The 22254-nt window shown below is 43.0% G+C and overlaps 1 protein-coding gene and 1 long non-coding RNA gene across 3 annotated transcripts in view; one reads left to right on the forward strand and one right to left on the reverse strand.

The window, feature by feature from the left end:
* Window positions 1–22254, forward strand: part of NNMT (nicotinamide N-methyltransferase) — a 59820-nt gene that overhangs the window by 18218 nt on the left and 19348 nt on the right. The gene's annotated exons all lie outside the window — the stretch shown is intronic.
* On the reverse strand, window positions 7784–22075 carry LOC114672404 (uncharacterized). Its single transcript, XR_003722769.2, has 2 exons — window positions 19465–22075; window positions 7784–7990 (listed from the first exon to the last, which is right to left on the reverse strand). It is a non-coding gene; the product is annotated as an uncharacterized LOC114672404 (long non-coding RNA).

Below are 22254 nucleotides of genomic sequence, written 5' to 3' on the forward strand. Positions count from 1 at the left end.
ATGGAGTGAGACTTCATCTCAAAAAAAAAAAAAAAAAAAAAAAAAATTTGAGACCATGTTATAGATGGTCTCCCTGGGGCCATACAGCACTTCAGTGAAGAACACTTGGAATAGGAAAGCAAGTGTCCTCATGAATGTGACCAGGTATCTCTGAACAGTTAATTTACAGTGGTTGATTGGCAGTTGAAGTGACAAAGCTGGTTCTCTACTCATTGTTGCCCCACCCCTCAGTGCCTTCCTGCTCCTAACACTCCCCTCCTACCCAAAGCATCCCTGCTCAGTGCTGGGGACTGTGCTCAGTGGTGCCTAAGGCTGTTAGTGCAGATTAAATTCCAAATCTTAGAGTTTGCGTTCCCAAGTGGCTGACTCTTCACCCCAAACAAGCATGTCTCTTTAATAAGTTTAGAGAAAGTAGAACTTTTTGGGTGGACCTCAGAGCCATGCTTCAGTACTGATGATTTAGAAATATTCTTGTTCTAAAATAGGTGGGCTGATAGGAAAGTGACTAATTGGCGCTGGCCCTGAGGCCACCATTATCAGCTCCTCTCTGCCTGGGAGTCTGTCTAGGAGACCATTGCTTCCAACTACACGGACAAGGATGGCCTAGAGCTGAACAGGTGGCAGAGACAGAGGCTGCAGTCATTTAACTGGTCTCCAGTGGTAAAATATGTATGTGAGCTTGAAGGGATTAGGCAAGGAGTTCGGTGTTTGTTTTTGCACCTTGAGGATACCAGAGCTTCACATGGCTCTCTGAATCAAGAATTTTCTGTGGGGCTCATGTAGAAATGGCAAGAAAGATGGAGACTAAGAAAGAAGGACGTCAGTGGAACTGCAGGAAGAAGAAAGGAAGAGCGAGTTCTATAAAGCCCAAAGGAGGGAACCGAAATAGATGGCTAGAGACAAGCCTGGAGCCAGAAGGAAACTGTCCCAGATGCCAGGATCTGAGCCCAGGCATATGCATAACAGGCAGGATGACAGTCTGCTGGCTTTTGATGGCAGGCAACCATTCTGACTGGTCAGTGTTCCTGTTGTTCCAATTATAGCCTCCAGACTTTTGACCCCAAACCTGTGGAACGTTTCTGTGGGTCTCCTGAGGTGACCTTTCACTGCTGGGAACAGGGCAACACAGAGAAGGCCATCACTGGGATTGGAGTTGCGAATGGAATTAAGACCAATCTAACTTTGAGGCAGAATAGAATTTACTTAGCTTGTGTAATTTCGGGGCACCAGGAAAGTCCGCCATAGCATCTTCACTCCCAAAATACCCCATACCCCAGTTAAGTAAGAAGGTTGAAGTTGTTCATTAAGTCCTTCTTCCTTTTGCTTAAGACAGTGACGTTTGTAATATACTATTGAAGAGCTGTAAAGAGTAACCCTTTAAGTGCTCGTCCTTATTTATACCTCAGTATGAATGAGCTGCACATCCTGTAATAGGTATTTAAGAAGAGAATGTGTGTGACAACTGAGTGGAGTGTGTGGCCAGGGGACACTGGGAGGGAAAGATGATGGAGGTACTGGACATCTTCAACAACGTCTACCAAGCTCACTTTGTACGAATAGTTTTGCTCTGCTGGTGCCAGGCAGACTTTCCATTCCCCTTGCACTTGCCTGACTTGTTTTAAGGCATGGACCAGGCAGAGAAAGAAGAATGGGCTGATTGTCAGAAGCACATTGCAGAGAGAGAGGCGGCAAGTGGAAAGAGCACTGACTGCAGGGTTGGCAGGCCCTAGGCTTGCCTGTGCCAATAGCTGATGTCACAACTATGTCTCCAGGACTCGGTGTCTTCCTCTGTAAAAGGAGTGACCTGATTCTGATATTCTGAGTTTCTGTGAGTGTGTGTATGGGTTGCGGTTAGGGTTACGGTTAGGTTTTGGGTTAGAATATTCTGATATCTTGCGAGTGTGCGTATGGGTTAGGGTTAGGGTTAGGGTTAGGGTTAGGGTTAGAATATTCTGGTATCCTGTGAGTTGTGTATAGGTTAGGGTTAGGGTTATAGTTAGGATTAGGGTTAGAATATACTGTTATCCTGCAAGTATGTGTATGAGACACAGAGAATGACCAGGAGTGATCTGTATGTCCCATGAGGTAAGCATGACCCAGCTGGCCACTCTTTCCATTTCCTTCTTTCTAGAGAGAAGTGGGCTGAAAAGGAAGAGTGGTTAAGGAAAGCTACTCAAGTGTGCTTACATGTGACATTTGGAAAGAATGGCCTCTGAAACCTGCAGTCCTGCCCCTGGCCGACTGCCTCATTTTCTCCCTGTGGTTTCAGGCTGCTCCCCCCACCCACCCTGGGTACCTGCCAAGATAGCTTGTGCCAATCTGGGACCCTGCTTCAACCCAGGGGCCGTATGCAACAAGCAGAGGCTTTGAGACCAGCTTCCACATGGCGTGGGACAGGAGGTTCTCCACCCTGCCCCTGGAGAGGAATTTCTGCAGAAGCCCCTGCAGAAGACAGGCTTGGATTTTGAGAAGTTGGAGAAGGCTCAGCACGCAGCTGAGAGCCACTTCCACGACTGCTCAGATGACCCGGGGATGTTCTCTGTGGCCCGGCAAAGGGACTGATGCAGCGGACTTGGTAGGAGCTGGGAGTGCATAGGGGCAGGATTTCCAGCCACCATCCTGCTACCTCATTTGCTTTCCTCTCCAATTAGTCCGTTTTATTTAGAACCCTTACCAGCAAATGCTTTTAGAGTCTTATTATACATGATTGCCAGGTAAACAGGAATGTTGATCTCAAACAGAGAGGTTTATAATATGCTCCACTTGTGGCCCAGGGAGGGGGAGAAAGAAATGGACCAGAGGAAATAAAGCTGTGCTGCTTCTTGTTTCAAGGGCTCTGCAGAGTTGCATAGAGAGAAGAGGGGAGAGCCCCCCATGATCTCCTAGTTTAGGCAATTTATCACCACACAACTTCTGAGCCCATTCAGCACCTCCATCCTCACCCCTGCGAATACTGCAGCACCACCCCATGAAATGAGATGAACACAAGTTTCTGCATCAGGAGACATGGCTTTTCCTCTTCGGCTCTGGCTTACTTGCTCTGTGACCTTTGGTGGGTCATTAATATCTCAGAGCCTTAATTTCCTCATCTCTGAAATGGAAATAATTGCCAGGTGCGGTGGCTCACACCTGTAATCCTAACACTTTGAGAGGCTGAGGCGGGTGGATCACCTGAGGTCAAGAGTTCAAGACCAGCCTGGTCAACATGGCAAAACCTCATCTCTACAAAATATACAAAAATTAGCTGGACGTTGGGGCTCATACCTGTTATTCCAGCTACTTAGGAGGCTGAGGCAGGAGAATCGCTTGAACCCGGGAGGTGGAGGTTGCAGTGAGCCGAGATCGTGCCACTGCACTCCAGCCTGGGTGACATAGCAAGACTCTGTCTCAAAAATAAATGAATAAATAAATAAATGAATACATACATAGAAAAGAAAAGAAAGAAAGAAAGAAATGGAAATAATAATACCTGTCCCCAGGGTTATCGTAAGACCCCAAAGATATAATAGGAACGCACTTAGTAAATAATTATGTGTGTGATGTGGTATATAAGAGTTTTGGCTGACTTTATTTGTATGCATGAAATGAGCGGTACTAAAGAGAGCTGGAGAAGCTGTCTTCTTTCTTGATCCAATGCAAACCATCTAACCTAGTCTGAGGCAGGGAGGCGGCACTCAGGGAAAGACTTTTTGAAGGAAGTAGCAGCACATTGGTGAGATGTAAAGGATATTTAATAGTAAGCCACGTGAAGGAGTGGGGTTGGGGGGTAAAGAGCAGGAATTCCCACATCCGGAGACCTGGAGAAGAAATAACATACTGTGTTAGGTGAACTTCAAGATAAGTGAAAGAACCTTAGATGTAATTGTGGCACTAACCCTAGAGGGCACCACTAAGGCTGTGGTAGAACAGGACAGTGCTCCAAGCCGGCAGAGAGGACCAGAGGTAACCGTTGATGGGCATGGGAGGTGGGCAGGTAAGTGATCGATTCATTCAACAAATATTTGTGGAGTACTCTAAAGCTCAGTGCTAAGCTCAGCATCAAAACCTTTGCCCAGGGCTGGTCGTCACACTAAACATAGTTGCAACACATAAGCCCTTGACCACATTCTGCCTCATGCACCTACTCTGCCTCTTTTCTCTCCGTTAGTGCTGACATCGGTGGTTTTTACCTTATCCTTTACCCATGACTAAAAGAAGAAATATATTGGCTACTATGTTAGTCCATTTTGCAACGCTGTAAAGGAATACCTGAGACTGGGTAAATTTATAAAGAAAATAGCTTTATTTCGCTCATGGTTCTGCATGCTGTACAAGCATGGCATTAACATCTGCTCAACTTCTGTTGAGGCCTCAGGAAGCTCACAATCATGGCAGAAGGCAAGGGAGGAGCAGGCATGTCACATGGCGAGAGAGGGAGCAAGAGGGAGAGGAGGAGGGGCCAGGCTTCTTTTAATGATCTGCTCTCTTGTGAAAGAGCTCCCTCATTACTGCGAGGATGGCACTAAGCCATTAATGAGGGATTTGCCCCTACGACTCAAACACCTACTACCAGGTCCCACCTCCCACATTGAGAATTACATTTCAACATGAGATTTGGAGGGGACAAATATCCAAACTATATCAGCTACATCAAGAGCACTCTCTTTGTTTTCAGGTACAAAGGTTGTGGCACTGTCCCTAGAAGGCACTACTAATGTTCTGGGCACCTGGTGTGATAGAACGGGCCAGTGCTCCAAGCAGGCAGAGAGTACCAGAGGTGACTGTTGGTAGGGGTGGGAGGTGGACCTAATCCTCATACATGTGTGTATGTGTGTGTGTGTATTATGTGTGCGTATGTGACTGTGTGCGCATGTATGTGTGGTGATTCAAGCAGTGGAAGGTGGCTAGATCTGCCAGTGCTGCTACCACATGGGTGATGAATGAGGTCGTATCCCAGGCGCTGGAGTCAGATCAGGAGTTGGATACCAGGAGAAGCTTGCAGCAGATGGGACCAGAGGCTGAGTGCTAACTCCATCCAAGGGGAGCTCCAGGTGTACACAGGTGTGTGCAGCTGGAAAGCTGTGATGGGATGGGAAGGCATAAGGCAAAGAACAAGGCACATGCCCAGGGTTTCCAGGGTCAGTGCCCTAGGCAGGACGGGGTTGTCTGATGCCCTATTTGCTACATAAGGTAGGATGGGCCAGCCTGGGCCACACAGGATGAGGGTGTGTGTCCTGGGATAGGTTCTTCTAAGGACCTGGTGTTAGTTACATGAGCATTCACATTGGGAGACTATTGACTCCTTTGATCCTCAAGTCACCATGTACACATGGGCCTAGTGTGAGTAGGTATTGCTATTGGCCTCACAGGAGGGAGGGTGATACTGACATGTACAGGGCGTGGCTAGTGACAGTAAAGAGCTTACAATTCACTGAATTTATTAAAAAACACACAACGTACTTTTATTAAGTCCCCACTGAGTAGGCATGGGACTCTACTACAAGGCAGAATTGACTAATTCTAATACAAGGGGATGATGGGAAGCACAGAAGAGGAAGGGATTAGTTCCTGCTGGGGAACCAGGGAAGACTTCCTGGAGGAAGCTGCAGCGAAGATGAGTCGTAAAGGAGGGTGATGGTTGGAAAGGCATTCCTGCTAGAGGAAAAACGCTGCTGAAAGCACGGTGCTGGGGTCAGATCAGGAGTTGGATACCAGGAGAATCTTGCAGCAGATGGGACCAGAGGCTGAGTGTTAACCCCATCCAAAGGGAGCTTAGGAAGATGCTGGGTGAATGATGTGATGTTTCATTTGGCTCAAGGGTGGGCTCCCTATGCCAGAGCAGAAGGAGACAATGCTAGGAAGGTAGCTCAGGCATGGCTCTAGGAGCCCCGGTAATCAGAGTTCACCAGTAAGTGTTCATATATCATCTGCGATCTGCCAGGCACTAAGAATGTGAGGATAACAATTTTTGCCCTTGCTGGGCTTGCAGACAGTAACAGCAGCAGCTTATAGGAGGTGAGAGCACACAGAAAGAAATGCCGAATTTGGGAGAGATAAGGGAGTCTTCACAAAGAGGAGTATGTCCACGCTGAGTTTGAACTAACAGGAACTAGCACGTTGCCAGGCAGGCAGTGAGATGAAGGTGGTGGTGGGCTAGGGTGTCGAAGGTGTTTCAGGTGGAAGAAGCCACGTGACAAAGGTGGGGCCATGGAAGGATGTTGAGCGTGTTTGGGAACCTCGATCAGGAAACATGTACTGAGAGTCTGCTGTGTGCCAGGCCCCGTTCTGCATTCTGAGGCCACGGAGAATGAGCCAAACAGGGCCCTGCTCTCATTCTAGTTGGGAAGGGAAGGGAAGGGAAGGCAGACAATGAAAAAATAAATAAAGATGGGGTTATGACTTTCAGAGTGGGAGAAGCCCTAAAAGTAGAAAACCCACAGCATGGCACTGTGGAGAGTACCTGGGGCAGAGGGCTGGAGGGAGGGCTGAGTACAAGTCCCTGGGATAGACAGACCTGGACTAGGCTCACACAGCCAGATGGTGGTGTGAGAGCGGGGCGCCCCTGGGGCAGGGGTGTTGAGCCCAGCAGTCACCCTTTCACTGGCCCAGAGCTCTCCAAAGGTGGAGCAGAGAACACCTCCAAAAGCAGAATCTACAGGCAGACAGGAGCTGATCCCACCTGTTCCACACCCTGTCTGCCCGCCCTGCCCCAGAGAATTCCCTTATACATTTTCAAGCCCTTCCTTTTTCCTTTCCAGAGAAGGGTCTTAGGTACTCAGACCTCCAGGGGAAGGTACAGGCAGTGACTGGGGTGGATGGCCCATTCTTGGGGACGAGGCAGGTCATCCTACTGAACGTGTGTCTCTGGGATGTGCCCTTTGGGAAAAGGAGGCACAAGGATAGCAGGATGGCTGTGGTCACCAGACTGAGACCTGTTTTGGGGTTCTTTCCCTTGTTTTTCACTCTCTGGACACAAGAGGGCAGCCGAATCTCGAGCTTGGCGGGCTGCAGGGCCAGTGAGGTGGGAGGGCTCTTCCCTCCTTTGCTTGTCCGCCGCCTGCTCATTTGCCTGCAGCCTGTTCTCCTGTTCTCCCAGATCCTGACCTCTGAATGGGGAAACTGGGAAGGGGAGGGCCACAGCCAGCGCCGAGTGCCCTGACCTCCACCCGGCCATGTATTCTACGTGTTGCCCCGCCTCCACCGCAGAGGCTGAGGCCCAGGAAAGCGAACCCAGACCTGCTGGCCCAGGGTCCCCCTAGGGATGTAGGCTAGCCCATATGCTGCCTGGATGACAGACCACGGGAGAGGCACACCAGCTGGCCCCTGCAGGAGAATGCTTCCAGCCTCTCTCTGCCATAGTGAAAACCTCCTTAAAGCCCAGGAAGCTGGGGCAGTAGGGCCAATTGCAGCAGATGGGGCACAATTAACTCACTAGATCCGTTCAATGGCTATTAAGGCCAATCCATGCGTTAGGGCCCATGCAATGGGAGGAATACAAAGATGAATGGGATTCAGGCTCTTCCAAAAGCTTACCGTCTAGTGGACAAATGGCCATTGCAGCATCATGTGGCAAGTTCAGTGAGAGAGAGATGTTCAGGGCACTGGGGAGTATAGAAGAGGTCCATTAACCTAGCCCTGGGGGTGTGGTGGAGGGAGGTCAGTGAAGCCTTCCTGGAATTCATGCCCAAGCTGAGTACTAAAGATAAAATAATTTAGACAAGCAAAGGGAGGGAGGGCTTTTCAGGGAAAGGGTCAGACGGTGTGAACAAGAAATCAAAGTCAACACACAACATGAGACGGATTAGAAGTTCCAGTGTGTTTGAGAAAGTTCCAGTTTGGCACCGTTTACTGTTGCAGCCATTTTAATAGACACACGCTCCATGAGCTGGTTCTTGTCTCCCTCTTCAGCCAGTTGAAAGGGCTTCTTGAACAGTTTTGCCCATTTCCATAGAGGCTTTGGAGAACCGAGTTTCTCTAGGCTAGGGACTACAGGATTAGGGGAAATTGGAAGCTGAAAAAGAGAATTAGAGGCAGGGAAATTAGCTTTCTAGCAGGCCTTTTTCTCTGGGAGAACGTCTTCTTCGCTGTGCCTGAACAAGTGACTCCTCTGCAAACTGGAGACTGATGAGAAAATTGACAAAGGAAGGTAAAGTGACTAAAGACTTCTGTGCCTGATACGAAGTACACTCAAGAGGAATCCAGAGGTTAAGATCGTAAACCCCAGCCTGGGCAACGTAGTGAGATCTCGACTCTACTAAAAATTAAAAACGCCAGGCATGGTGGCATGCACCTGAAGTCCCAGCTACTCAGGAGCCTGAGATGGGAGGATCGCTTGAGCCTGGGAGGTCGAGGCTGCAATGAGTTGTGATTGCATCAGTGGACTCCAGCCTGGTGAGACCCTGTCTCAACAAACAAACCAACAAACAAATCCCCCCAAATTGTAAACAAATACAAAAACAATTTTAAAAAATTAGATTCCTGCTTGATAATTAGATTCCTGCCAAAGTGATCAGGCGGACAGACTGGAAGAAATATTTACAGTGAATAACACCAACAGGGGACAGATATCTTCTAGAATATACAAGGAACTACTGCAAATCAACAATAGGAAAAAGTCTAAAGTCAAAAAGGAGCAAGAATGTGATCAGGAAATTTATAGAAGAGGAAACTCCAAAAGCTAGCAAGCATTTTGTGACAGAGATTGTCTAACTCCTCCTCAGTTTGCATGTCCTTTTTTCAGCACACATCCAGGCTGTATTTTGCAGCCCCCTTGCCTCAGGCCATGTGATGGAGTTCTGGCCCAAAGAATATGACTAGATTAATGTATAGCACTACTTAGACTGTGCCCTCAAAACCCTCGCGTTCCAGTCTCCTCCGAAAGCGCTCTCCCCTCCTCTCCTGGCTGGATGCAGAGAATCCAATGGAAGGCTCTGGGGCCCTCGAACCACACAATGGAAGAAGTCTGAGTGCCCAAAGGACCACTGGGGGAGTACCCTTCCCTTGCCCCCCACCATGGTGTGTGATGTGAACACAGACATTTATTTTGTTAAGCCACTGAGGTTTGAGGTCTGTTACATCACTTAACTTACCTCGCTGATACTGATATGCATGTTTAGAAGTGCTCAAATGCATCAGAGAAAGTATACAACTTCACTTATTCTTGTTAGACTAGCAAAAATTAGTAAAGCAGATCACTCTAAAAATTGATGGTAGGAATGGGAGGGGGTGTGGTGATACAGGAAACCCCATGCACTGCTGGTGGGGATGTAGACTGGTATAGCCTTGCTGGAGGCAATCTGGTGGTTCTTACTCAAATTAAATATGTGGATACCTCAGGATTCACCAGTTCTACTCCTGGGAATGCACCCCATAGGAATTCTCACATGGGTCTCTATATGAAGGAGACAAGGATGTTTCTGGAATCATTGTGCTGGCGAGTTGGAAACAATCTAGGTATCCACCACTGGGGGTGTGGATAAATAAGTGAGGGGTGCAAATCATGAAGAACTATGCAGTGGCATGAAGCAGTGGGTCACATGAACACACACAATGGGATAGGACTTTAATGCATAGGGAAAATGATGCAAATAAAAATACATGCATACGCAACAGCAGCACACATTTTACCAAAATGCACATAAAGAATAGACGTCAAGCTCCTTGGGATGGGTGTCTATGAAAGGGAAATGAGAGTGGAAAATAAAAGGGGAGGAAGAAAATATAATCATATGAGTGAATTTCCTTCCACTGTACAGATTCTCAGTTCATTCCGAAAGCGTCTTGACAAGAGATTGAAGACTGACAATCACAGCTGTTTTACTTCTGAGGCTTAGTTTTCTTTACAGAATCTTATTTCCATGCGGTTATTACATCTATCCTCAATTTTTTAAAAAGCTTATATTCTGCCTTTGCTGCTCTTTTTTTCAATTTAATAAGCATTTTCTTTTAACCACCTGACCTCATGCTTTTTCAAAAACTAAACTAAACGAAACAATAAAGGAAGAAGAGAATTACAAGATCCAATCTTAGTCCTAACATCTTTTACCCTGAACATAAAACGATTTGCTTTTTACATAGGTAATAAACAGAGCGAGAAGAGTGAACTCCATTATCTTGATATTTGTATAGCATTAGTAGTGATAGGACAGATGTCCTAAGTAGGTATTGTACCATTACAGTAATTAGTAGGAAGCAAAGAAAAATCAATGGAACAGAGCAGATAGCCCTAAATCAGGTCCCAGTAAGTTTTGTAAGTAAGCGTGTGACAAAGGAGCATCAGGCTGAGGAGGAAAGGAAACAAAGCCAAATAGTGCAGATAGCACAGAAGCCACTCGGGTTTTCAGCTTTTGCCAGTAGGTTGTTGGGGAGGGTCCACTCTGATTTCTAGCCTCCCTGTGCCAGGCAGATGTGGATCCCCAGCAAGCTGGCCACCTGCTGCAGCAACGCTGCTGGGACCCAGCTCTGCCAAAGGCCCTCTCACCCCAGATGCCATCTGCCTGCAGTTTACAAACTGTATAGCAGGGGTGGGTTAGGGCTGGACACCGTGTGGCTGGACTATGGAAACTGGTCCTGGCTGAGGCTCAGGAATCTCTTTCTTTTCCAAGTAGTCCTCAACCACCTTCACCCCAACATGTGTTTTGTTTTGTTTTGTTTTGTTTTGTTTTAGATGCAGTCTTGCCCAGGCTGGAGTATAGTGATGCTAGCTTGGCTCACTGCAACCTTGGCCTCCCAGGTTCAAGCGATTCTCCTGCCTCAGCCTCCTGAGTAGCTGGGCCTACAGGTGCATGCCACCACGCCCAACTAATTTTTGTATTTTTAGTAGAGACAGGATTTCACCATGTTAGCCAGGATAGTCTCGATCTCCTGACCTCGTGATCTGCCCACCTTGGCCTCCCAAAGTGCTGAGATTACAGGCATGAGCCACCGTACCCAGCCATCTTTTTTTTTTTAAAAGCAGTGTATCACTCTGTCACCCAGGCTGGGTGCAGTGGTATAGACTCTGCTAACTACAACCTCCATCTTCTGGGTTCAAGTGATTCTCCTGCCTTAGCCTCCCAAGTAGCTGGGATTACAGGTGCATACCACTATGCCTGGCTAATTTTTGTATTTTTAGTAGAGACAGAGTTTCATCATGTTGGCCAGGCTGGTCTCGAACTCCTGATCTGCCCACCTCGACCTCCAAAAGTACTGGGATTACAGGTGTGAGCGACTGTGCCCTCCCCCAACATGTCTTTTCTCCCATCACTCTTCTTCTTCCTTTAGCCGAGAAGCTTTCCACCTTACACCCTTCCTCTCCCTCCTTGGCATCCTTCCCAATGCTTTCTGTAACCTGAGCAATGGACTTAGCAGCCAGTTAAAATATTTGAGACGCTTGAGTGTTGATAACCAATTAGATAACTAGAGTTTCTGGCTGAATCAGTGTCTTTGCGGCTATGGATTTTCAACCCAAAGCTCTATGAGAGGGCACACTGTGAGAACGAGGCAGAAGGCAGCCTTCTGTGTACATACAGTGACGTCCTTATGGTCTGCAGCCTCATTTTTACCCCCACAGGTAGCCACGACTTATGAGTGACAAAAGTGAGAAACTGACAGGTTATGGACTCCAAGAAAGGGTTTCCTACCTCCCTGCAATTAAGGCTCATATTAATCGCCCCTGGACTCACCGTACATATCCACTAAAATCTAGAGCAGGCCCTGTGGGAGCACATCAAATTTGATGAGTTATAGTTTTGGTGATAATTTTGTTTGTTTGTTATTAACTACCAAGCACATGAAGGGCCCCCAAATTACTGATGCCTCTGACTCTAGGAGTTGCTTAATTTGGCTCTGCCTTGGAATTCTTTCCTGGGGACTCATGTCTGCCACAAGGTATGGTTTGAGCAGAGAAAGAGGAAGAGGCTCAGAAGTTGCTTCTCTGCAACATATGTGAATACCCACCCACAACTCCAGCAGGAAGAGGCGAAGGGAGCAGGCTCCTAATTGCTGTGGTGTACCCAGGGGTACGTTTCTTTCTTGGAGATAAGCAGAAGGCAAGGAGTGTCAAAAGAGAGATCACTGCCTACAGAAGTCTGTGTCATCTGTGAAGCATCCTGGGGCCCTCTGATCTGCAGTAGGCCTTGATGTCATCTGAGGCACAGAAGGACTTCTTCCAGCATTGGAAAGAAAAGCTTGGAGGGAAAGCTTCAGCTGCAGTTTCTGTAACGTTCTCCTCTATCCTTGCCCCATTTTTGCAGAGATCATTGTTTATCCTTTAGTACCATTGAGTGGTTTAGCCCCACTGGGTAAAATTAAGTGAAAAAGAAACACTAGGTCCTGACTCAGAGAGGAAACTTGGGAAGACCAATATTATCAAGCAGACTTGATCTCTAAGTTTGTGCTTGTTTCGAGGAACTCTGCGTCTGGATATGCAGGATGGGTTTTAAATTGTGAGATGCATCCACAGAAAAGTCCATAGAACATTTACATAGAGCATAAAGGTTAATATAAAATGCATGAGCACTGGTTAGCACTGCAGGATCTTTGAAGCCCCTCTTCCCACTGTGTTCTGTAGCCTGAGCACAACTTCGAACTCCCCACCCACCCACAGGCAACCACTATCCTGACATCTAATGTAATGATCTCATTGTTTTTCTTGAGTTTTCCCACCCATTTATGCATCACTAAATAATAAAATTTACTCTTGTTTGTTTTGGGCTTTTGGACTTTATAGATGGAATGAAAAGGAGGTCTTCCTTGGGACTTTCTTCTTTCGCCCTACATCATTTGGAGAATCATCCATGTTGATGCTTGTAGCTGTAATTGGTTCATTTTCACTGCTGTGCACTCCAATTTATTCTACCATTGTTGGACTTTTAGGTTGTTACTAGTTGGGGTCTGTTCCAAACAATGCTGCTAAGAACATTCATATTTATGTGCCAGATTTTTCTCTAGGTGTGTACCTGGACTGTAATTGCTGGGCATAGGGTATGCAGCAACTCAACTCTGCCAGTCAATGCCAGACTGTTTTTCATAATGCTGCACCAAGTTATACGCCTGCTAGAAATGCGCAAGGACATCTATTGGTCAAGGCCTTTGGTGCTGGTCAGATGTGATTTTTGCCAGTTTGATAGCTGTGTAATTGTATCTCATTGCGGTTTAATTTGCATTCTATTGATGAGATTAAGTATCTTTTCCTAGGTTCATCGGTCACTTGGATTTCCTTTCTCAGAAAGGGTCTGTTCAAGTTTTTTGTTTTATTTTCATATTGATTCACAGAAGTTCTTTGAAAATTCTGTTGTCAGAATTCATAAATTCTCACTTGTCAGTCTTATGTGTTATAGTATCTTTTCCCACTCTGTAGAGTGTCTTTTCACTGTTAAAGTGTCTTTGGTCGAACAGACATTCTTAATTGTAATATACTAGCATTTATAAATCTTTTTTTTTTTTTTTTTTTTTTTTTTTTTTTGAGACGGGGTCTCGCTCTGTCACCCAGGCTGGAGTGCAGTGGCCGGATCTCAGCTCACTGCAAGCTCCGCCTCCTGGGTTCACGCCATTCTCCTGCCTCAGCCTCCTGAGTAGCTGGGACTACAGGCGCCCGCCACCTCGCCCGGCTAGTTTTTTTGTATTTTTTAGTAGAGACGGGGTTTCACCGGGTTAGCCAGGATGGTCTCGATCTCCTGACCTTGTGATCCACCCGTCTCGGCCTCCCAAAGTGCTGGGATTACAGGCTTGAGCCACCGCGCCCGGCCTTATAAATCTTTTATTTATGACTAATGGCTTTTGTGTCTGGTTTAAGAAATCCTTACCTGCCCCCAAGGTCATAAAGATATTCTATTCTTCTACATTACCTTCTAAATCTTTAGAGTTTTGCCCTTCATATTTAGTTTGTTAATCTGCCTGAATTGTTTTTCGTGCATAATGTGAGGTGGGGTTCTAATTCCTTATTCCTCCCTACAGATACCCAATTATCTTAGCACTATTTATTGAAAAGTCTATCTTTTTCCCCACTGATCTAAGCTATCACCTCAGTCATGTATCAACTGTTCATAAAAGTGCGGGTCTCTTTATGGGCTCTCTACTCTGTTCCATTGGTCTATTTGTCAATCCTACTACCAATACTACTCTGTCTTAATTACTACAGCTTTAGAATAAGTATTTATATCTGGTAGAGCAAGTCCTCCCACCTTATTTTTCTTCTTTAAGAGTAGCTACTCTTGGCCCTTGGCACTGTCATGTAAATTTTAGAGCCAGCTGGTCAAGTTTCACCGAAAACTATTGGGATTTTAATTGGGATTTTACTGAGTCTATAAATCGATTTGGAGACAAATGACATCTTTACCATGTGGAGTCTCCCCATCCATGAAGTGGTGTATTTCTCCATTTATTTAGGTCTTCTTTAATGTCTTTCAATAAAATTTTATTATTTTCTCCATTAATGTCTTATACATAGTTTGCTGGATTTATTCTTAGGTACTTCATATTTTTCAATGCTATTTGTGGACAATGTCTGTTTTAAATTTCATTGTTGCTGATTAGAAATGAATTTAATGTTTATGTTGATTTCACATCCAGATATTTTGCTAAACTCTTATATTAATTGTCATAATTTACTTGTAGATTATTTTTCATTCTCTCTCTATATCATCATGTTTTCTGCTAATAATAACAGTTTTTTCTTTTTCCTCCTCAATACTTACACTTTTAACTTTTTTTAAACTTTACTGTACTGTCCAGGATGTTGAATGAAATTGGTATTTGTTAGCATTTTTGTGTCTGTTCAATTTGAAAGGAAAGCTTGTAAATGGGTCATCAGGAAGAGTGATGTTCGTTGAGGTTTTTGTAGGTTATCTTTATCTGATTAAGGAAGCCTTGTTCTATTCCCAGTTTGGCAAGAATTGTTTTTGTTGTGAATGGATATAGAATTTAAGCTTTTTCTTTTTTTTTTCTGCATCTGTTGAATGGATCAGAAAGTATTTTTACTTTAACATGTACATGTGATGATTTGTATTAATTGAATTTTGAATGTTAAATCACTTTGTATTCTTGGGAAAAACTCACCTTGGCCATCGTATAGCTACTAGAAAACTAGGTTCTTGTATTAGACTGCCTAGGTCTGAAAGCTGGTTATACCACTGTCTAGCACGTGACCTGGGAAGTTACTTTACATCTTTGTGCCTTGATTTTCTCATATGCTGAAATGGGCATAATAATAGCCCCTAACTCACAAAACTACTGTAAAGTTTTTAAATATGTCCAAAATGCTTAAAGCAGTTCCTGAAAAATAGTAAGCACCAAATACATATTTGCTACTTTATTGACCAGACAATAACTTGTTCAGGATTTTTATACTCATGCTCATGGGTGATTTTTAGCTTGTAATTTTTTTCTTCTCATAAGTAACCCTGGTATTAGGCGTTAGCTAGATTTATAAAATTAGTTGAGGGGTATTTTCTCTTTTTTTATTCTCTGAGTTTGTGTAAGATTAGAATTACTGATTACTTGAATATGTGGTAGAATTCACTGGCAAAGCCATCTGCCTTGAAGATTTTGTATGAAAATAATTTTCCATTTAAATTCTTTAATGGTTACAAGGCAATTCAGATTTTATATGTGTTATATATTTATTTGGAAACTTCTAAGTTTAATGTTTCAATACATAGGCATAAAGTTATTCCTAATATCTTGTTATTATCTTTTAAATGTCTGCAGCATCTGCCATGAGGTTCCCCTTTTTATTCCTGACACTGGGTATATGAGCCTTCTCTCTTTTTTGCCTTGATCATTCTAGCTAGAAATTTGTTAATTGTATTCATCTTTTCAGAGAACCAACTTTTGGGCCTGTTGAGTCTCCCTATTAATTCTTAGCTTTTCTGCTCTGCAGAATTCTCTTCTTTCTACTTTTGTCTATTTTGATGCTACTTTCTTAACTTCCTTAGCTCATTAACTTTCAGTTTTTCTTCTTTACTAGTATGCATATTTGAGGACTAGTGTTCCCTTTAAATCCTGCCTTAGCTGCAACCCATGAATTTTGATATGTAATATTTTTATTACTACTCAGCTAGAAATATTTTATAATTTCCATTATGATTTCTTCTTTGACCCGTAGGTTGTTTGTTGGTGTGTTTATTTCCAAACAAATAAGGGTGTTTTAGTTATCTTTTATTTTTTACTTTTAACTTAAATGCATTGGTCAAATAGCATGTCCTATATCATTTAGCCCTTTGAAACATGTTGAGGCTTGCTTTATGGGCTAGTATATAGGAATTTATTAGGGGCCTATGTATTCCTGAAACAAATATGTGTCTTAGGCCATTTGGGATGCTCTAACAAAATGCCGTAAACTAGGTGGCTTATAAACAACAGAGATTTGATTCTCATAGTTCTGGAGGCGGGGAAGTACAAGATCCGAGGCACCAACAGATTCAGTGTCTGGTGAGGGCACCTGTTTCCTTCTTCATAGATAGCACGTTCTCACTGTGTCCTCATGTGGCGAAAGGGTGAATGAGCTCTCTTGGGCCTATTTCATAAGGGCACTGATTCCATTCATGAGGGCTCTACCTTCATGATCTACCACCTCCCAAAAGACCCCACCTCCTAATACTACCATGTTGAGCATTAGGATTTTAACATATGAATTTGATGGGGAACAAACATGCAAATCATGGCAGTGGGTGTTTGGGTGCAGTATATTGTATATGTCCATTAAATCAAGTTGGTTAATCCTGCTGTTCATGTAATATATATTTTAACTGAGGCTGATGTCTGTTTTTAATCCTCCACCAAATATCTTCTTATTTTATACTTTGTATTTGTCCTTCAAGAGCTGTTTCTTTTTCTCTCCATTCTTGCTTTCCTTCGAATGGACAGTATTTTGTCATTCTAGTTCTCCTGCTCTACTAATTTGGAAGTTAATACACTTTGATTATATTATTTTGTGGTGTCTAAAATTGGAGTGTAAGTATTTTATTTTGGATCCCACTAAGCGCCAGTGAGGAAATGGGGAAGTGAGGCAGAGAAAGCAAGCAAGCTGATGCAGGGTGGATTAATGTGGAAAACTAGGGCTCAGCCACTTTAATTCCATCTTACTTATTTTTAACCACACATGGCATTATTTTTTTTATGTCTATTAGAATCACCCATATGTTGGCCTTCTCAGTTAATTCTTCATTCCTTCTTGCATTTCAGACCTTCCACTGGGGTTCACATTCCTTCTGTCTGAAATTCATCATTTAGAATTTCCTTTAGAGAGGACGTACTAGTGGCAAGCTTTTAGTTTTGCCTGCTACTTTATTTTGTCCCAATTTTTCAAAGACTTTTTCTGGTTGTAGAATTCTAAGTTGACAGTTACTTTGTTTTAGCACATTTACAATATCATTCTCATGTCTTCTAGCATGCTTCCTAGTCCTGCAAAGTCAGCTATTAGTGTAACTATCACTTGTATTTTTTCTCTAGATGTTTTTAACATCGTTTGTAGTCTTTGGTGTTGCAGTTTTTTTATCAGTAAAATGTCTAGGAAGGAATTGCTTTTCAAATATTTTGCTTATGACTCACTGGACTTCTAAATGTAGTCCTTCCTAGACTGTTACAATGATTAAATGAGTTAATATGTGTAAAGCACATATAGAACAGTACTTGCACACGTAAGTGCTCAATAAATGCTACCTATTTTGGATTCTGTGCATTGATGTCTGTGTCGGTTCTTAATACATTGCTTCATAGCTCCAACCCACCCTTTTGTATTCTGTGGTGTGAAAGCTAGTCTATGTCTCTTAGCTTTTCTCTTTTATTTTTTCCACTTCCCTTTCTCCCTCTGCTACATTTTGCATAATTTCTTTTAGCCTATCCTCCAATTGCAAATTGGACAGATTTACAAATTGGATTTTGCACACACAACTTTCCTTTGCCAGTGCCTCTATGTTAGGTTCCGCCAATGAGAGATTCTGGAGGGACATGCAAGGCTTGAGGAGGAGGAAGGGACTTACCCTGTCCTGTTTTTTTGTTTGTTTGTTTTTTGTTTTTTGTTTTTTTTCTGAGGTCTGGTTGTGGGCTATGATCCTGTGAGCAATCTTGGCAATGGTTGTCTTCATGCAGCTCTTGGCTCAATGCATGGCTTATCTCTGCAGTGGCGTTCCTTGGGTTCCTCAGGTGTCCAGCATTCCTGCAGCAGCTGTGCTTTCTCATCAGAGCTTTTTGATGCTTGGTTCTGTGGACTTGTCCTCTAAGTTTCTAAGTTTCCTCTGGTTTCCTTGTTCTGTCAGCCTGGTGATTTTCTGCATTTGCCACCTCTGTTACACCCCAGAGTCCACCTTTACTCTCTTAGCTGTTAACTACTTTTTACTTAGTCAATTCTTTATGCTAAATTTTGTATTAATAATTTCTGACTCAAGTTTAAGGTGGTTTCTGTCTGCTGACTGGATTCTGATACAGTATTTATCATCAGTTCTGGAAAATTCTCTGTCTTTATCTGTTTAAATATTATTCTAGTCCATTTGATCTATCTTTTCTCTCGGGAACTCAAGTCTGACATATAGCAGATCTTTCTCCTCTATGCTTGATGTCGCTTAGCTTTCTCTTTCACTTTTTCTATTTCTCTTTTGCCCTCTGTTACATTTTGGATAATTTTTTAGTGTATCTTCCTATTTACAAATATTCTATTCAATTACATATATCATTCTGTCAAACTCCTCTACTGCTAATATGGTATACATGGTATTGTATATCTATATATCAGCATTTTTAGCTTTTTAATATTTTAGGCTTTCAGGAAAAGGATATATATTGAGAGTTAGCCAGACATATTACTGGAACATGATATGTCAATATGTGGAATCTTTTTTCCTGACCAACATAAGCAATGCTGGTGTTTATACTTTTGGTTTGTATAGTATTTTCTAGCGATGGATTTGATCTAGCACCTCTGGAGTCTAGAGTGTGGTATTTTCTAGGAGAATGCCCCATTACATTGATTTTTTGTACACTAAGTATTGTAGTACTGTTTTCTCATGAGGTCATAGCCTGGGGTGATGAACCAAATTCTTTACCAGCAGACCATGTGGGAAGAACGGCCACCAGTGAACCAAATACCCAGACAATATGGAAATAACATGTTTTTCTTTCTTCTTGCCTTCCTTCTCACCCTTTGTTTCTTCCCTTATATGTGCATTTATTTACTCATAACAAACATTTATGTAAGGGTGGGTAGAGGGTCATTATAAGGAAACAGATTCCTATCTATAATAAAAAATCTGATTCTGACTGTAAATCTTGGAAACTTCTGGAGAGGGTAGAAAAAATTAATAATAGAGTGAGGGGAAAGGGGTACAATATCAAGGCCCCATATATGCTATATCACCACTATGTCTAAAATTCCCTGGTAAATTGACCCATGAGTGGGAATGGGGCACATTTCCCAAGGTAAGCATTCAACATAAGGAAAGCTCTCACTGAAATTCCTCAATACCTCAGATTGAATAGTAAAATAAGTACTGTTAAGTCCATTTTACTTACCAAAACTGAGGCTTAAGAGTCTCCAAAGTTAGTTTTTCCAGCTGTCCATTTTACAAATTGCTAGTGGCAAACCGGGATAACACCTTATGTCTTTGGACTTTCTGGATGCCTCCTGCTGTGCTCCGTTACTAGGGCAGTCAGCAGAAGCAGGGAGTGTCTGTGTTCCAGCAGCAGTGCCTCGGGTCAGTCCACAAAGACACCCTGCTTCCATTCTACATCTCCTAAGTCTGTGAATTGACATTTGAAGATACAACAGTTGCAATAATCTGAGACAATTTGCCTGCCACATGTAACTTCTTGCAATGGGCAATCTTAATACTACACAGGTTTCCTTTACTCCCCTTCCCCACCCCAACACACTCAGTGAGCAGGATCAATGAGTGATCTAAGTTCAAGGGCAGAGGTTACCATTTGGAATTGCCAGAATGGAGCTGTGTGCAGTGGATGAGCAAATGTTTGCAGAGAATAGGGCCCATAGACCTTTTACAGAAGCAACATGAAGTAGAGAAAAATAGAGAAAGATACATAAACTAAATAACGATTTTTTGTTTCTTGAGGCCCAGTTAGATACCTAAAATTTGTTTCCATTATATTATTCTATTAACAATTATCTTTTTAACTTGAGATTCTTCGAGTGAGTTTCTGTGCCTTGTAACCAAATGGGTCCTTGCTAAGTTATCATCCATGGAATATTGGATACCACTGCATTTGGTGCAATATGACAACAGTCAATTAATCAACCAATGTTTTGAACACCTACTAGGTGGACCAACCCATGATGTAGAATAGAGGATACAAAGAGAACTGATTAATAGTCCTTGAGCTAAATGAGTTGGTGACTTAGTTTATCATATATGTAAAATTTAGTGTAAGAAGAAACATTGACACAGACAAAACTGAGAACAAATATGTGCCAACACAAAATCAAGTGCTTCAGCAAAGGAAACAGTCAACGAAGTGAAAGACAACTCAAAGAATGAGAGAAGATATTTGCAAGCTACCACTTGATGAGGGATTAATAAACAGAATATATAGGGAGCTCAAACAACTCCACAGTAAAATATCTAATAATCTGATTTAAAAATGGGTGAAAGAACTGAATAGACATTTCTCAAAAGAAGACATATAAATGGCAAACAGGTATATGAAAAGGTGCTCAACATCACTGATCATCAGAGAAATGCAAATCAAAACTACCAGATATGATCTCACCTCAGTTAAAATGACTTTTTCCAAAAGACAGACAATAACAAATGCTGGCAAGGATATGAAGAAAAGGGAACCTTTGTACACTGTTGGTTGGAATGTAAATTAGTACAACCACTATGGAGAACAGTTTGGATGTTCCTCAAAAAATTAAACATAGAGCTACCATATGACGCAGCAATCCCACTGCTAGGTATATACCCAAAGGAAAGGAAATCAGTATATCCAAGAGCTATCAGCACTCCCATGTTTATTGCAGCACTGTTCACAATAGCCAAGATTTGGAAGTACTCGAAGTGTCCATCAGCACATGAATGGATAAAGACAATGTGGTACATACACATAATGGAGTACTATTCAGTCATAAAGAAGAATTAGATCCTGTTATTATGGAACTGGAGGTCATAATGTTGAGTGAAATAAACCAGGCACAGAAAGACAGACTTTGCATGTTCTCACTTATTTGTGGGAACTAAAAATTAAAATAATTGAACTCATAGACATATAGAGTAGAAGGATGGTTACAAGAGGATGGGAAGGGTAGTGAGCTGGGTTGGGGGGATGTGGGGATCATTAACAGGTATAAAAAATAGTTAGAGGCCAGGCGCAGTGGCTCATGCCTGTAATTCCAGCAGTTTGGGAGGCCGAGGTGGGTGGATCACCTGAGGAGTTCAAGACCAGCCTGGCCAACATGATGAAACCCCGTCTCTACTAAAAATATAAAAATTAGCTGGGCGTGATGGTGCGCACCTGTAGTCCCAGCTGCTCAAGAGGCTGAGGCAGGAAAATCACTGGAATCCAAGAGGTGAAGGTTGTAGTGAGCTGAGATCCTGTCACTGCACTCCAGCCTGGGTGACAGAGTGAGACTCCATCTCAAAAAAAAAAAAAAGAAAAAAGAAGAAAAAGTTAGAAAGATTGAATAAGACCTAGTATTTGCTAGGACAACAGGGTGAATATAGTGAAAAATAATTTAATTGTACCTTCAAAAATAACTAAACAAGTATAATTGGGTTGTTTGTAACCCAAAAAAGTACATGCTTGAAGTGGTGGATACCCCATTTACCCTGATGTGATTATTTTGTATTGCAGGCCTCTATCAGAATATCTCATGTAACCCATAAATATATACAACTACTATGTACCCACAAAAGGTTTTTAAAAAGAAAAATAAATAGCAACCAAAAAAAAAAAAAAAAAAAAAAAAAAGAGAGAGAGAGAGAAAAGAAAACAGAAAAAAACAAAAAACAAAAAACAAAAACCAAGTGCCTGGCTGGGTAGAACAAATTCTAAGGTCACAATGTCACTGACCATGGGTTTTTTTGGCTCTCAGTGTATAGAAATTGACACAAGGCCAATAGTCTTCCCAAACACGCTTTACTGGAACTTATGCCCTGGCATATAGGAAACAACAAAAGAGAGAGAGAATTATCTGGCTTGCTGACTCCTTGAAAAGAACCGCTAGGGAATTTTTATTAGGCAAAGCGCAGGAATTGACGTCAGAGGTAGGGTGTGCTGCTGGGCAAAGCACATGAGGAGTAGGGTATGCAGGTCAGCATTACCTGGTTGCAATGGTTATCTTGAGGA

This window comes from Macaca mulatta, chromosome 14, assembly GCF_049350105.2.
Source record: "Macaca mulatta isolate MMU2019108-1 chromosome 14, T2T-MMU8v2.0, whole genome shotgun sequence".
NCBI classification, from domain to species: Eukaryota; Metazoa; Chordata; class Mammalia; order Primates; family Cercopithecidae; genus Macaca; species Macaca mulatta.